Consider the following 18,142-nt stretch of genomic DNA (forward strand, 5'->3'; position numbering starts at 1 on the left):
GAACGGGCGCACCCCAAGGTGAAACAGTAGGTCTTATGAATCCTTGCTCTCTAGCAGCTGTCTCTTAACTTCTCCTTTAGTTATATGGCTTCTGGAACTGGCATCTTGTATGCACGCTGGGCCATTGGCTGAGCTCCGGGAGTTAGCTCTATCTCATCATCTACTTAACGAGTCGGAGGCATCGGTCAGATCTTCTGGGAATACATCAACATACTCACTTAGCCATTCTAGTTCCTTAGCCTTGCATTTTTTGTCTACTGGATTCATTTTAATGACATAGACAGTTTGCCTCTTTTTTAGTCCCTTCAGTAATTTAGAAGCTTTGACTAACTGCAAAACTGGGGATCCAAAAATTCTAGTTCCTTGAACTTGATTTCCGTGAAGGTCGAGAAACGAGATGGCTCCATTGTGACATACCTGATTTTTGTGGAGCCAATCCATTCCAAGGATTCTGTCATAGATTCCCAAGGGTAAGACTCTAAACTGGCAGTTTGTCGCATTCCCATCTAGATTAAACTGAATGTAGCCACTAGCCAATTCTACTTGCATAGGTTTCCTTGTTTTTTAATCTAGGACTAACTTACGCAAGCATCCACGGGAAATAAAAGAATGTGTACTGCCTGAATCAATCAAAAGCTTAAATTCCTTACCCTTGTATTCTGCTAGAGTCTTAAGGACTGAGAACTGGCGATTCTACCCTTGATTTTCAATGGCGGCATAAATCTGTCCTCTTTCTTCCTCCACTACATCACCTATAGTGACAGCTCTGGCTACTACTGTCCGGGGTGAAACTCTCTCTCTCTGGCTTCCCCATTGCAGTTTTGGGGAGCACACTTTCATTTGTGCTCAAGCTAGATGAGTGCCAAATTGTGAAAGGTTGGAAGCTGGAATGTATGAGCATTACGGTCATGAATGAGGCCACGATCTGTGCATGGGAAAAGACTACCAAACCAAGTTTTAGTGTGCAATCTGAGAAAGAGGTTTGGTGGCTTGGTGCATTCGAGGTACTGAAGGAGACACATGAGGTATTGACATGGATGTTTGAAAGGACTCCCTGGATAATAGATGTAATCAAAAAGCAAATTGATGGTCAACTTTTAGATGTAGAAAACATAGGAAAGTTCAAGGTGGATTGGCATCTTGGGGGAGATTTAAAGATAATTAAATGCATGATGGGTTGTGCTCAAGGCGCGACATCAAGATGGCCTTGTCCATACTGCAATGCTCAGATTGATATTCCTAGGCAGAAAAAGACAAATGGAAAAGGTATACAAGAGGTTGGTTCTATTGGAAAGGATGCCTCGAAAGGTCCCAACAAGAAAGGAAAGAAGCAACAAGAAGATGTAGTAGATCCAACCGAGTCAACTGATGATGAAGATGAGGAACAACCAAATTCAAGATGGGTGGAAGGTGTCATGTCTCGTGATATGCTAGGAGAACCAAACAGGAATTCAAATTGGAGCCCCATCATTAATTTTCTACTAAAGAATATTCACTTTTGCACACTTCATGCATTCATGAGAATCTTTGATCGATTTCTTAAGTGCCATATCGATTATGCATTCACAATGCCTACACAAGAGAGGAAAGTTGCAGCCCTTGGTAAATTAGAGCATCTTTTGAATTCTTTGGGCGTTGCCACCATGGCGGAAACGTGAAAATTGAAGTGAATAAGCAGGCCTCTGGTATGTCATACGAGGTTGCTCAAAGGGTCTCCATGACTGGATCAAAGGGTCTCCATGATGACTGGATCAAAGGCAAGGAGATTTTTGGAGAAGCCAGCAAAAACAGAGAATTCAAAGAAGACTTGGGGACTCTGGAGAGACCTGTGTGCAATCACCACAAATGTAGATTGTCCAATGCCAGCTCTTGTAAATATGCGCAAATAGCTTTGGATAAATTTCAATAACATGGTTCGTATTATGAATCAAAGTAGCATAACTGCCCAAGATTGAGCATCATTCCAACATCATATCATAGAATTCACCAAAAGTGTGCTAGGTGCTTGGGGAGAGAGTAAAGTAACACACTATATGGTAAGTTGTACAGTAAAAAAATAAACTGGTGTTTTAACCTTGACTTTTTCTAATTAAATTCTATTGTCATGTGTACAGTACATAGTTTATGTGCATGGTGAATTTACAAGATAAAAATACCTTTAATCATGTATAAAAATACCTTATTTGTCATCCAATACATCAGAATTGCTCCTGAAGGGCTGGGAAAGCTGTGCCAAAACAGTGCGAATTTGGGCTCTACAGCAGCGGTGCAGGCTCAAAATTCGCACTATTCTGGCACTGTTCCCCTAGGCTCCCAGGGTCATTTCTGATGCATTCACAAAAACATTGATAGTATAAACTAGAAAAAACAATGATATACTTGATGAAAATAAGTTTGAAAAAATTGTATTGTATTCATATTAAGAAGTGATACATCATCTTTACAAAAGCTTTCTTACAATATTGAGCTTCCTTCTCTTGTTATTATTGGGCAGAGTGTGCTCAAGGAGTGATTGGGCTATTTCTTGAGGATCCTCTATGCCTATGCTTTTGGCTAACCTATACGAGCAAGAAGCTTACCCCTAAATCCAGAACCAAAAACATCAAAGGCAAGGGATTTTTTAATCAGAACTATACATTTGGTGCTCTGTGCCATAGAGGCTAAACAGAGCACATTAGAGAGGGCTTTCAAAAAGAAGAGAGTGAAGGCAGATTGAGGGGTGTAGTCCTTGTGGATAATGGCGATGCCATCCACAGGAAGTCAACCAAAATAGTGCGCCAGTGCAGCATCATGTCCATGGACCTTGGTGTGGTCTCTGCTGCCGCCGCCTCTCCCAGCAAATGCGTCAAAGGAAAAATCAAAATATTTTCCTATACATAATTACAAATGTTTCTAGGTTGTAAAAGGTCGATTATTACCTCTTGCTCAATGTCTTCTTTTTCCAAAGTGCTGGTGGGGGGTGGAGAGGTCAATCGAGGACTTAGCCTCATCCTTTTTTGGTGCTTTGGTCTCCTCCATCACTCCAGTAGTAGCAAGGGTATCCTTTTCAGCCTCTAGCTTGTCTTGTAAGGTTGTGAATTCCTCCTCTGGAACTAGGGCTTGCTCTGCGGTCTCAACCACAATTTCCTTGACCAAAGCAATTATCTCTACGATATATTCTACAAGGGGTAATATAGCACTATCTAGGTGAGGACTGAGGTATTGTGCACCCTCTAGAAAGTGCTCTGATGCAAGCTGATCTTCTACACCAGCACTCCTTCCTACTGCCTTCACTTCCTTGTCATCCCTCAAATACCCTGCCAACTGCAATGCAGGCATCTCTACCTCCTCATCCGAATCCTCATCTCGCTGATGAGGAATGCAAAAGTGGCGTGCCACGAGAGGAACCTAGTTCCTAAATTTTCCTTCCCCAACCTCTTCACCTCCTGCTTATTGAAGGTATAGTAAGCTCCTATGGGGATGCAGATGTCGATGATGAAGCATTCAAGGCGCTAGATGTAGGGGCGGGCATATTGTTGAATGTACTTAAGCAGCTCAACAGGCACCCATCGATCATTGGGGCAATGGGGAAAGGAGATGGAGTGGGGAGCCAAGTATTGCTCCTCCATGTATGCAATCTGCATCTCATAATGTTGGGACGTAAGGGCGAGAAACTTTTCAAAGTTGACTTCACGAGAGAACATGACAAAGAGCTCGCTCTTGCCTGCCCACGGGGTGGTGGAGAGGAACTCACAGAAGTTGTCAAAGTGGGTAGCCATGTGAATGCAAAGAGATAGTGTGAGCTCGTACTTGGTTTCTATCGCGTGAAAATTAGAAAGAAGGCACTTTTGGCTATTTATAGTTAAAATTTAAAGTTTGGCCTTTTCACACTAGACCGCTAGACAAAAAAATTACAGTTTGCAAAAATATTAAGATTTCAATTAAATAAAGATTGGTTAAAAAAGAGCCTGCTACAAAATTACAAGCATGTCATCTAATCTAAAATTGTTATAATGTCTTCATTTTTTGCCCCTCTTGTGACATTTCATGTTGATCTCCATCTCCTTGTTGACTTGAAAGCTTGTCATTGCCTTCACCTCGATCTTGAAACTCTTGTCCCTCACATGCATCAAAACAGAGGCTATTTTCCCATATACTCAGTTCATCTTCAAGCTCTTCCACATGCCTACTATGTGTTGGTAGGGCTATGCACCTTGCTGTTGAAAATTTAAGGTCCCCCATTTGCCATGATTCTGAGACCATTGTTGTCCCCTCCTTATGCTTCCCAATCTGTAAAAATATAGAAAGTGGCACAATAACCAAAAAGTGTAAGGGTTGATTCTAGACATGTAGTGGAATCAGATATCCTTTCTTCTCATCAACTTGAAACTTGACTCTTCCACGTTGTCAAAGCCCATGATGCTAAAGTGTTGATGTAGGTCTGCTAGGCTCCAATGCTTGCTGCCACTCGCTCAATCCATCCATTTTGCATCATCACGGCTACCTCAATAAGTGTGAAGTCCTCGCCCGCCCGGGGCTCCTGCCACCAGTGAACGGAAGCGGCGTCGGCCTCCCGCACGGGGCGGGGGTCCTGCACACTCGGGGCCTTGCCCGCGGATGTCCGGGACGAGAGGCTAGCCCGCGGGGCGGTCCCTTCGAGACCTCGGCTCCGGAAGACTCCCCTCTCCCGGAAGGCACGGGTGATTCCGCCAGGAAGGTGAAAAATATTTTAACTAGGAGATTACTCTAACGAGTCAAGTCTTGACTAAATTAAACTGATCTGACCAACCTGAAGTCACATGGTCAAATCAAGAAGAGACTTGCACTTGGTCCATGGAATCACGGCTTTTTTCCTCATTTCCGAGGCAGAGCCGATGATTCCTTCCCACAGAACAAGGTCTTCTCAGGATTTAAACTGATTAACATAACTAATCGTATCTAGTTGTTTCTCATAAATTCTCCGATCCAGCCTAACCCCATCGGGCCCATGGGTTAACCAACCACCCATCGGGCCCATGGGTTAACCAACCACCCAACCACTGAGTTGGTGGGATTCCTTTATAAAGATTTGATTGGGTTTTTGCCCGGGTACTGAGGAAAAGAGCTCCCAAGCCCCCTAGCCGGGGATTCATACAAAAATCAAATAGGCATACCACATACACACCCAATATGAAATTGCCATTTACACAAATTCGACTGGCTTTTAAGACAATCCTTGAATAAAATCATAATATTTCCGATCATCATTTTCCAAAATTCCAAGTCCATTGTATTACAAAAATGCATCATCTAAACTCTCCGTTGAAGACCAGCTGGCCAACCAACGAGATCCAGTATCAAATTTTTGTTGCTAAGATATCTTCCTCGACGTACACCTGGGTGTCCTAGCAACTGCGAGCCCATGCATCACCTGGTCAGAACCCTCTAGGATCCTCCTTAGGTGTCCTAGCACTTCACTCAGGGACCGCTTCGTCGTCCCTTGCCCATCGTACCGGAAGCGCACCATTTTAACCGTACAGAGGCTGGTCAAGACCTCGGCAGGCTTTGTTTCGCAGGTGACGTCCCTTGACGACTCCCCCCGCCAGCTGTTCCAACGAACCTCCTTTAGAAAAATATAAGCCAAATGCTTCCTCCAGCATTCTAGCGTAAAACAGTCCTTTGAATAAAAAACAGAGTTTCCAATGCAAGTGAGATTCCAGTTTGAGATTGGTTCCAAAAACCCTTTTTCCAATAATTCCCAATCCATCAATTTTTTTGAAAATCTGGACCCTTAGGCTGTCTTCTGAATCAATTTTAATTAATTCTAATTGCACCTTGGAAAATCTATTTTGATTTCTGTTTCACGGAAATATTTTTTTGATATTTGAAGAATTTATTTATCCAAAAATATCCCAATTTTGATTTATCACTCTCTAGAATTTTTTTATCTCACTAGGCAAAACAACGAAAAATGATATTTTCTTGTATTCAGAATCATAGAATGATTACAAGGGATTGAAGTAGAGGCTTATTTGATATTTAGGCTGAGGAGGAATCTTACATCCTCTTCCACTTGAAAAACGCGAGATGTCCTCATCTCGCAAAGTGAGGGTAATCCTTTGCCAACTCTTCTTCTTTCTCTCCCAGGTGGCGTCTTCTAGAGGGAAGAACTTCCACTTTACTAAGAATTCTCTGAGGACTCTACTCCTGAGAATCTTCTCCCGAACGTCAAGGATTTCTTTAGGTTGGAGTACCATCTGGCCTTGAGTTGGAGAGATCAATTGCTCATCATCAAGCACATGATTCGGGCTAGATACATACTTCTTAAGCAAACTGACATGGAATACATCATGTACCTTGAGATGGGGAGGCAGAAGAAGTTTGTAGGCTAGATCTACCACTTTCTTTATGACAGCATACGGCCCACAGTATCTGGGAGAGAGCTTCTTGTACAGGATAAGGAACTTCTTTTTGGTCGTACTCGAATGAAGACCATATCTGATTCTTCAAACTCTCTCTCGGATCTCTTTTTATCTGCATACTGATTTTGCCTGTCTTGGGCTGCCTTTATATCTTTACGGATTGATTGCATCTGCTGGTCCATGTCATCAAGCATTTATCTAGACATTTCGACTCTGATCAATGGGTCAGACCAAGTCAACGGTGTAAGGCAATCTTGTCCATACAAAGCTTTGAAAGGACTCATCCCAATGCTTCGATGATAAGAAGCATTGTAAGCAAATTCGACCAGATGCAAATGACTTAACCACTTCTTGGGTTCCCTGCTGCTGCTGCATGACCGAAGGATATCTTCAATTACTTGATTCACCCTTTTCGTCTGGCCATCTGTTTTGGGGTGGTAGGCTATGCTGAGATCCAAGAAAGTTCCTACTGCTTCAAAGAATGCACTCCAGAATTTCGATGTGAATTTGGGATCTCGGTCACTTACTATCCTCTTGGGTAAACTATGCAATCTGAAGATGTCCTTAAGGAAAACTCTGGCAACATCCACTGCTGCAGAGTATGTTTCTTTCACTGGAATCAGATGGGCAACTTTGGTTAGCCTATCAACTACCACAAAAATGGAGTTGTAACCTGATTGCACTGAAGGTAATCCAGTGACAAAGTCCATACTGATGCATTCCCACTTCATCTGTGGAATGCCTAGAGGCTGCAGTTTCCCTGGCATCTTGACTCTCTCTGCCTTGACTCTTTGGCACATTAAGCATTTCCTTACATGATCAAGTACATCCTTTTTGAGTCTTGGCCAGAAGAAGCTTTTCTTCACAGACATATAGGTTTTTATAAACCCTGGATGTCCAGCTACTATCAGGCTATCATGGGCTTCTCTCAAAATTCTTCCCTTTATTCTCGTATCATTGGGGATACATAGCCGATTATTATAATACATGCATCCTTCATCCAATTTGTATCCAAGAACTCGACTCATTTCTTGAGGAGTCTTGCTTTCCTGCATCAGAAGGGTAGCAATAGGGGCAAAGAATTTGTCTTGCATGATTTTCTCCTTTGCTTCATTGATCAATGGATTTGACACCACTGTAATTGCAAGCAAGGAGGCTTTTCTGCTGAGCGCATCTGCAACCACATTTTCTTTCCCTGGTCGATACTTTATTTCAAAATCAAATTCTTGCAGGGTCTGCATCCATCTCCTTTGACGCATGTTGAGATCCCTTTGGGTGAAGATCCACTTCAGACTTTGATGATATGTCTCATCAAGGTGAATCTTTGTCCTTAAAAAGATAATGTCTCCACAACTTCAGAGCATACACTACTGAGAGTAACTCCAAGTCATGGACGACATAATTCCTCTCATGTGTTCTGAGTTTTCTGGATTCATAGGCCACTCTGCATGACCTTTCTGCATTAGAGCACCGCCTAAGGCAAATCCACTGGCATCAGTAAACTACCTCAAAGGGTTTGGTAAAATCTGGCAATTTAAGGACAGGGTTGGTTACTAAGGCTGTCTTCAGCTTGTCAAAGACACTATGACATATTGTAGTCCACTGAAAAAGTGTACTTTTCTTGAGAAGGTTAGTTAAAGGGGATGCTATCTGAGTATACCTAGGTATAAAGATCCTATACCATCCAGTTAACCCTAGGAGTCCTCTGACTTCCTTTACTGACTTGGGTTTTGGCCATTCAACTACTGCTTGGATCTTTGAGGGGTCAAGAGAAATCCCATCCTTTGACACTATGAATCCCAAGTGTTCCACTTGGTCAATAGAGAATGAACACTTGCTCTTCTTTGCAAAGAGTTGGTGTTTCCTTAGGATTTCTAGGACTTTGTGCAAATGATCTTCATGGTCTACAGCATTCTTCGAGTATACTAGTATATCATCAAAGAAGACAAGAACAAAATCATCCAAGTATTCTCTGAGACATTAGGGGAAGGTTGAGGTCTATGGGGGCACTTTAAGCTGCCATGAGATTAAAGAGATAATTAGTGTGAAGGCCAATAGGAAAAATACATGTGTACAAAAATGTTGGGTTGATTAAGAACCTAAATCTTGTGGTCAAAGGTAGAATCTTACCTTTTTTAGATCTGCAGCAAAGAAAATCTTCAATATCTTTTCTTTTTATATTTTTATAAAGGAAAAGTTTTAAAAAGTTACCCCCCCTCACGTCCCTTTTCCCTCCAAAAGTAGGGGCGTGTTAGTCTCTCCTCCCTTTTAGACTAACCCACTTTCCCCATCTACCACTCTCCACACCCTCACTTGCAGCCCTATCTTCATCTCCAACTTGAGGAAAGCTCTTTGCTACCAGCTACTCAGAGAAAGCTCTGTTATCAGCCTCTCTCTCTCTCTCTCAACTCCAATGTATTCTATTGTATGCAGATGTTTTCCCGTCAACATGTGTGGAATGGCAGCCTCTAGAATGTTTTACAGGGACGTTCGAAGCATGTCATGTTGATCTAGGTAGGCTTATGTATACTGGGGAAACAAGTTCCGAACTTGCAAATAGAGGAGTATTTTTCTTTGCTGCAACATATGTTGTGCCACAGAGGGGAAGGTTTGGAGCACTTGAGCCAATTTCTCCTCCTGCACTAAATAGCCCAGAATGGCCCATTCCAGACCCCACCACAATGGAGAGCTTTCAGCACAGGATTTTCCATGACATCTAAAGGCTGCATATTGATCCCACAGGATAAGTGTATCTCTTTTCATGCCTTTACATGTGTTTATTGCTATTTTCAAAGTAGGCAAGTTCCATCACACCCCAACAATGTGGATAAGCAAAGATGGGGCCTTTGAAGCTCTAGATACATTTCTAAAAGGCGATTGGACCACCAAGGTGGCAGAACATCAGGGCGATGTAATAGCGGTAATGTCAATGGTAAGAAGAAGGTATCAGATAGGCAAGCAAAATATAACTATGGTGTACACAATTATAAGGTGGAAATGCTCGCATGGTGAATGGGAAGCTTTGGACTCTGATCTCTATGCTAGGGAGGAGGTAGAACTTCATATTGAAGTTTACCCAGGAGAGGAGCATACAGTGGTAGTTAATGATTGGAATTTTGCTCAGTTGAGAGATCGTATTGTCATGTCCTTTAATGTAAGGAACCAATTCAAGTTTGTTGTTTCTAATCGACCTATGCGTCACAAGTCAGAGAAACATACACTCTGTGTGTCATTGGAGCCCCCTAGGGTCCTTAGCTTGAAAGACTATTAAGTTGCAGACTTAGGTAACATTTTGAGTGAATTTTGTCGATAATTTGTAGTGGTGTACTTTTGAATACAAAAATTTTGATTGCACCATAGCCCCAATGTCCTCTGTATTTCACTCCAATTTGGATTTTAATTTTGTTAATTTTAAATTTTTTAAGTATGTTTTAAAAATTTATTAAATGTTTATAAGAAAAGGTTTTGGTTTCTAAAGCTCATTTCATTCTTAAGATCTCACAATTTCTATTTCCCTTCAATATCCCACCATGTGGCTTCAAGCTCTAACTCGCTACGCACAAAGCTTGAGAAAATTGGGCTCTCAACAGGTGCAGGTCAGAACATCCCCATTTTTGAGGGGGTGATTGATATGCAGAGAACTATAGACCTTCATGCAGAGGCTTTTCAAGAGCAGGTCCAGTACATGAATGATGTAGTGGCACAATATGTCGTGCAATTACCTGAGTCCACCACTAAATGGGTTCTAGTGGACTTAATCAGGCATCTGTACCATATGGTGACAAGTCGTTCCGATTCAAGCTCAATCAATTTTTGAAAGGGCTTACATCTAGCAATTACAGGGTCGAAGATGATGACACTGTTTATGAATTGCAGGTTGATAATGTAGGCACCACCTTCCTTTCATGGGATATGACGTTAGCACTGTTTCTGCAAGAAGCCAGCGATGTAGGAAAAAAGAAGGGAAAGGCAATGAGTAAAGAAGTAGCTCTTGTGAAGGAATCCAAAGGCGAGGTGGAAGAGGTTTTCTCAGATGAAGCTGAAGCGTCCATGGCCTTGGTACTTCTCCAACAAGGGTCAACTGAGGATGAAGAGCCTCATCGTGACCTCGAGGGGGATGAAATTGTGGAAGAGATCCCTGAGTTGGATGTAACCACTTTGAATCCCATCATCATGGATAACAAGGAATTTCTTTTCCTTGATGACATTTGTAAGTCCTTGGGGTTAAGGGAGGATGAGGCCCTAAGCATACTAGCAATTGGGTCTGGTTTCTGCAAGAAGACACACTTGAGCAACAGACTGCAGGTGTACAGATAGATTTTGATGACCATGATCTTACCAAAGCGCTAGCATTCCAAGGTTATGATACAGAATGTACAATTGAGGAAACTGTTTCCAATGCTCTTGTTGCTATAGAAAATGTAGCAGCAGAGTATGAAAGTGTCTCTCAAGAAGCATTTCAACCACATAAGCGCTTGCATGTAGATACATCAGTTGAGCAGCGTGGAAGCAGTATAGACATATGCAACCCACGCACAAGCCAATGTGATGATGACATTGAGGTTGGGTTAAATCAAAGTTCTAAGAAGCCGTGCCTTCATTTTTGTAAGTGAGTTGTTACTAACACCTAAACTTTTTCTCTTGTAGAAAGCTTATATTTTTGACAAGTTTGCTGCACGTGGAGGTGGAGTTCATGTGTAATCCGATGGACGAGACACCTCCTTGATTCATTACCTTCCTAGCCTCTCTCCATCATTTATTTGAGTAATCCATTTAGAGTACTTTGAGGAGGCACAAGCAGAGCTCATCAAGTGTAAAGCTCTAAGTGGGGTTCTCACCAAAGATGGGCTAGCAAATAATGCAAACAAATGTATACTTAGTAGGGAGGCAGCTATGTATACATTTGCAGGCAACTACACCGGCCATGTGCTAAGCCATTGTGCTACATCAATCTCCAAAAGTGTAACCAATCCTAGTATTATAGCTAATAGCCTAGGTGAGAAAGCCACGCAGAGTGACCAAGATAAAGAAGCTCTAAGAAATCTTCTCAGGAACTTGTAATTTTCTTTCTCTACGAATTCAATACAAAATGTATACTTTTTTAATTGTAATGTTTTTAAGAATTCTCAACCATTTCTCTTGTTTATTTGTTGTGTCATCACTGTGCCCTATAAACTATTGGCAGCCATGTGAATGTGTAGGAAATTTCATTGATAATGATCAAATATTTGTTCAAATATTGTCAATTAACATCCAGTTGAAATCTGGCAGTTCAAAATCTAAACAATTTAAAAAAAAAATCAAAATTTTTACATTTTTTGATGTTTGTAGGCAGATTAATCATCACAAAAGTGTACACAATGCATGAATGAGTAGAAAAATGAAAAAAAAGGCCTGTGTGCGGCGCGAATTTAAGCATTTCAAATATGAAGAAAGGCTTAATTTCGCGTCGTAGCGCACAGGCCTTTTTTTTTAAATTTTTCTACTCATTCATGCATTGTGTACAATTTTTTGATGATTAATCTGCCTACAAACATAAAAAAAAAGATTTTTTTTTGATTTTTTTAAAAATGTTGTATGTACTGCCAGACTTCACCAGGTGATTTTGAGCCCCAAATGGCTTTTTTTTTTGTCCCTGAGCTTTTCTGAGGCCTTATTGAGCATTAAGCCTTTTTTTTGGTCCTAAAATAAATTCAGTTTAATTTTGTTTTTGCACTATGTAAGGATCCTTTATTCAATGCCAACAACAATACCACGTATAACAAGATAATAATCAGATTTTATATTTGTTTTCACAATCACCTTATCAATAATACAAATTTTGTTCCTGTTTGACTAAAGCACTTAATACATGATCAACAGTTTTACCCATTCAAACCACAGTACATGAAATGAAATGTCTGCTTTTATAACACAGTTGAAACAAATAAAAAACGTTGGTTAATGAAATGTCTGCTTTTATAACACAGTTGAAACAAATAAAAAACGTTGGTTAATGAGTCATTTATAATATCTTATATATTCAAAAAATGTATTACAATGTTGGAGATTACAAAAGGCACAAAGGCCGCATAAAAGCTTAATCCTATCCAATAAAGCCTTCCCTATGGAGCACTTTATTCTGACGTAGACGTAGTGCAAGTGCCATGTCAACAGGCTTTAGGGTCACCCTTTTGGCGTGAGCATGGCACAACACCGAATCTTGAAATAGAGAGACCAAAATTGTTTCCGCCTCCTGGAGGGCCTCGAGTGCCGTACTCTAGACCCAAGTGACCCTGTCACTGTACTTGTCGATGACTTCTTTTACAACTCTTGCAAAAGGGGCCTTCGCCATGATGGGGTCTGTGCTCTTTTGGTACTTTCTGATTTCTCGCAGAGCCACGCTCCCCTGTTTCCATCTTCTCTTCTTTTTGGCTACAAGGGATGGTGGTGGATGTGACCTCTCTTCCCATGGTTGTCTATCATTTCTAATTTTTTTCGCCTTTCTTGCTCGGCTGGATCTAGAGTTAGTCTTCTTTTACTTGCTTCTGCCTTCTTCTTTTCTTGTTCTTGTTTTAATCTGCATGCTTCTTGAATTCTTTGTTGCTCCTGCTCCCGTCTTTCCCTCTCCCTTTGCTCCTCCTGCTCTTGTCTTTCCCTCTCCCTTTGCTCCTCTTCTTGTCGTCGTTCCTCCTCTTCCATCTCCACCTCTGGCTGCCTGTTTGCACATTCCTTCTTTCTCTTGACACAAATCTTTATTCTTTGTTTTTTAGGTGGAGGCTGGGGCTGACACCTCTCAAGTTCCTCATGTAGTGTTTGTGCTAAGAGCCTATCTTGCTTCTCACGACGGCTTATTTCCTCTGCTTCATAGAAGTCAGTAGCTTGTTGATACTGCTCTTGCTCAGTACAGAGAAGTGCTTCCTGGTCTTCCTCAAATGCGACCCTTAGCTCCTCTTCTAGCTGCTGAGGAAGTAGGGCTTGCTCTTGCTCTCTTCTTCTATGCGCCTCCTAATCAATCTGGCATTGTTACTCTTCTAGCACACGCTGATGCTGCTCAGCCTCAGAGAGAGGTCGGGAGAATGGTGTATGCGTGGCTCTAAATGAGCCGGTGTCTCCAGGTTGCTTGGAGACATCCTTAATATTGTCCAGTCCTGAAAACACATCCTGCTGTACACCTTCCTGTTGAGTCTCTACCTCTCTGTCCATGCTTGTATGCTTCTTTTTGATGCGTTTTTGCACTTGTTGAAATGCCTCGACTGCCTGTATCAAATTGTGTGCACGAGACGGTATGTTTGGGTTCTCAGTCTTGCGTGCAGTGTGCTTAGTTCTAGCCATCCATTGACTTACATGAGTGAATGAATGTGTGCTTAGTTCTAGCCATCCATTGACTTACACGAGTGAATGAATGTGAAAATGTACTTTTAAAACTGACTTTTACAGGTTTATATAGTTGATAAAAAAAATATCTCTAGAAATTAAAAAAAAAGCTGACTTAAAAAAGGTATAATTTTTTAATATGGAACCCATTTTCGACCGATATGCCTACGCGCACCGAACCACCCTTGCATCCCATGCATGGCACTTGATGCTCGCCATGCAATTACTCGTTTTGCAGATTGACATTTTTTACAACCTTTCATAGTAAATGACACCTGCCCGTTTGGTTTCTGTCGACGTCGACCTCCCAAACTGCGATAAAACAAATTAAACATCTCATGCAAGGCATTGCTTTTTTCCTTACCACCTCCACCATGTCGCGTGTTCTTAAAGTATGCTGCCTTAGCTTGATAATGAGAGCGCTCCATTCCTTGGGTGCTCCAAATTGCCATTGGACCATATTGGTCAAGAAAAAACTGTGCGTGGGCAAATATAATGTGTTGCAACAAAGATCATATCAAAATTTTACTATTTGGCGATTAATATCAGTAAATAGATAGAAAGGTAAATACCATATAGTGGGTGATATGTGTTTCTCCCCATGCATCAACCATTTGCTGAGTAAATGTATGTATTAGTCTTTAAGTTTGTAATCTCCTCAGCAAAACAAGTGGAGCCTTTTCTAGCAATTGAATCATTTTATCAAGTGACTCCCACAGCCTTGCACGCTTGAGACCAAGCTCTGCATTATTCCCATGATAAGTGGTGCATTCACAAATGGCCTTCCGTATCTCATATTTTGTGTGACTATTGTACCCCTCGTAATTTGAGAGAAGGTGTCTAGCTTTGGACCCACCCATGCATATTTGTTTGGATTATCCTGACCCGGTCCTGACTTTTTAGTATCCTGACTTTACAGCACCACCATGAAGCCCCACGCTTGAAAGGACATCTTCCAGCTTACTGATGCATTCGTTGGCGAAGATGTTCAGGCTCCATATTCCATGCATAATTGATATATAACTTCAGTAATTTGTCCATTATGCGTAACCTAGCATGAAGCGTGCAAATATGAACAGGGGAAAGTGGAAGGGCTTCATGAGATATCTTCTTGATCACGATTAGGCAGACAATTGGTATTACAACTCATAATGCCATTAACCCACTGCATAGGTTTCTTTGGATCTTTGTTTTGAGTTGTACTCATTGAAGGTGGTTCTACATTTTTCTTGCCCTTTGCATGAGATTTGGTTGTCTTGGTGGCTGTGCAACCTTGCCTGAAGCTTTACCGCGTTCAATATACTCTGATTTTAAATGGCAGCAATAAATACATGGAAAAAAAGTATTTGCTCCTAGCTTGCATCCTAGCATACACTTCAATGTCTTTAAATCCCCTGCCATGTGCCATTCAACTGTAAATGTTCCTACATCTTCCACATGCAAAGTCTCTCCTTTTGATTGCAATGATATGACGTTTGGGATGCCTGTTCGGGTAAGGTACCATCGCAATGTATCATTCGTCTCCTGTGGAAGCTCAAATGCTGACAACCACCGTTATATTCTTTTCTGATTGCACTCCATAGTAATCTTTTCCCTGAGATTGCCTTCCCGTGTTGGAATTTGAGGCTTGTGCACTACAGTCAAGAAGATTATCATCTTGTTCCGGATTTCCTTTGATAGCCCTGTTCATAAGTGTTAGGCTGACTCTTTCTAATTTTCGTCCTTTTACAATTTGACACTCATCAAGCTTTAACACAAACACAGCCTGACCTTGGCACTCCTCAATGCGTAGACCATAATAAGAAATCATAGCTCTTTGAAGGGTCCTTAAATCAATAAAGACATTGTTGTACTTGTTGTATTCAAATACCTTAGAAGTACATACAGGCAGAGCATCCTCCACATGATGGTAGCCACCTAACATGTTCAATGTCTGAGTTTGCACTTTTTCTTGCCATGGTTACACTGTATGGAGCTGGTAGCATGGGTCGTAGAAGTCCTTTAGCACGATGACCTAGTGTAAACACCCTGTAAATGGCTTCATATCCCTTCCTACTAACACCAGCACTATCACATGCATCCATGATCTGTATGGGGCTTACCATATTTTGCAGCTCTCCATAAATTTTGTTTCGGATTTGCTTAGCTATTTTGCATGTGGAATCTTCTAGCAGCTTTGATATGTCTGATAACTTAACAACATGTTTCAATATGCCTGCTCTACATTCCTCAGCACCACCTTCATATCCCATCATATCCCCAGCAATATCTCTACATGGAACATAAATACAAAATAACATCAATATGTTTCACAAAACAAAATGGCCTGCAAAACAATGGCAAGAATAGAAGTTACCTTGTTGCTCGTACATGTCGTTTTCTTGCTCCACTTAGGGTTGCCAAGGTTTCTAGGGACTGACGCTTTCTCTTCTGTTGTCGAAAGCCTATTGGAAGCTTCTTCAGGCTTGCAAGGTGTCGTTGCTTGTTTCGTGCATCTTGTTTGGCTGCATTCATCTTGTCCCGTTCAATATCAAAGGCCTGCTTAAGCAACAAGTTGTTCTTCTGGAGCTCCTGATTCTGAGTTTTCAAGTTCACCACTTCTTCACGCCTATCAATGTTCTTCTTGTGTTGCTACTGCAACTCATGCCATAAGCCTCAAAAATGCACTCTTGAATGCGATTCCTGAGCTGCAACAACAAAAGAAAGCCTTCTACAATAGCCAAATAGACCATTAGCTCCATCACCTACATATGCAAGAAATGTAGTGATATTAACAAAATGAGGTGGAGCATTGGTGAGAGGGTCAATAGGGTATATGAATCCATTCGTCCAGAGGTCAATACATTTTCGCCCTTGTGATCGAAGAGTACCCAATGGCACATTGGTCACACCACTTGTTTTCAAGCTGCGGATGGTAGCATACTCAGCAGCCAAATCTACATGTAACCTAAACTTTGGAGCTCTGTTAGATATATCTTCAAGTGGCATTTTCTTTAGGGTTAGGCAATGCTGAAAAGTGCTTCTTGTAGAACACAATGCGAGAGTGAGGATAGGGTATTCTGAGGAGAGTGCAATGAAGTTTTGCTGTAAAAAATATTAGAAGATCATAGATGGATAGTGATTAGGTAATAGGAGAAAGGACAAGGAAGATGGCAAGAGGCATAGAAGATGGTAGATTGAGGTTTTGCAGCATAATACAGTAGAGAGAGAGAGAGAGAGAGATGTAGAATGTAGACGAAAGTAGGGGATATGTATGCTAAACAATGCAAGAATGGAAAGTGGTAAGCTCTGAAGCTATGGAGGTTGATAGAGGGATTTTCTGCACTTCAATGTGGGAAAGACATGTGAGAGAGAGAGAGAGAGAGAGAGAGAGAGAGAGAGAGAGAGAGAGAGAGAGAGAGAGCAGAAAATGATAAAAAGATGAGGCATGGAGGATGAGAGAGTGTGAGATATCAGCATTTGGAAGTGCAGAGGTTATGGAAGCTTACTAATCAGAGATGCTTGGCCATGGCACGCCCAAATGTGAGAAAGTGGAAGAGAAAGAGAGTTTTAGTGAGATGAGGGCATCTTAGAGAGAGGATGTAGAGAAAGAAAGTGGTGGGGGTCCTAAAAGTGGAGGGAAGGCTTTTCAGCCATTTTGAATTTGGTGAAACCAAAAAGTTACCCGCAATTTAGCTCAAGCAAATATATATTTGGAAAAATAGAAATTCAAATAATGATTGCATAAAGATCCTCTTTTCAGGCCTAGTCAAAGTTTGCTTAGAGTCCTTAAGCAAAAGTACTTAAAAACATAATATGGCAGCTTAAAGGGCCCCCATAGACCTCAACCTTCCCCTAATGATATCTTGCATAAGACGATTGAATGTCGCCGGGGCATTAGTTAATCCAAACGGCATGACTGTGAACTCATAATGCCCATAGCGAGTATTGAATGCTGTCTTTGGGATGTCTTGCTCCTTGATTCTGATCTGGTAGTACCCGGATTTGAGATCTATCTTTGTAAACATTTGGGTACCACTTAACCGATCCAGAAGTTCATCAATCCTAGTAATAGGATACTTATTCTTAATTGTTAATTGATTCAGTCCTCTGTAGTCAATACAGAGTCTTAACGTCCCATCTTTCTTCTTTTGAAAGAGAACGAGTGCACCCCAAGGTGAGACACTGGGTTTGACAAATCCCTACTCTAACAGTTATCTTAACTGCTCCTTAAGTTCTATGGCTTCAGGGACTGGCATTTTGTATGCACGCTGGGCTACCGACGGGGCTGAGCTCCGGGGGTTAATTCGATCTCATGATCTACCTCAGGAGACGAAGGCATCTCAGTCAACTCTTCAGGAAATACATTTGCATACTCACTTAACCACTGTGGTTCTTTAGCCTTGCATTTTATGTCTACCGGATTC

Source organism: Cibotium barometz, chromosome 53 (assembly GCF_041138505.1).
Source record: "Cibotium barometz isolate CiBa-2024 chromosome 53, ASM4113850v1, whole genome shotgun sequence".
NCBI classification, from domain to species: Eukaryota; Viridiplantae; Streptophyta; class Polypodiopsida; order Cyatheales; family Cibotiaceae; genus Cibotium; species Cibotium barometz.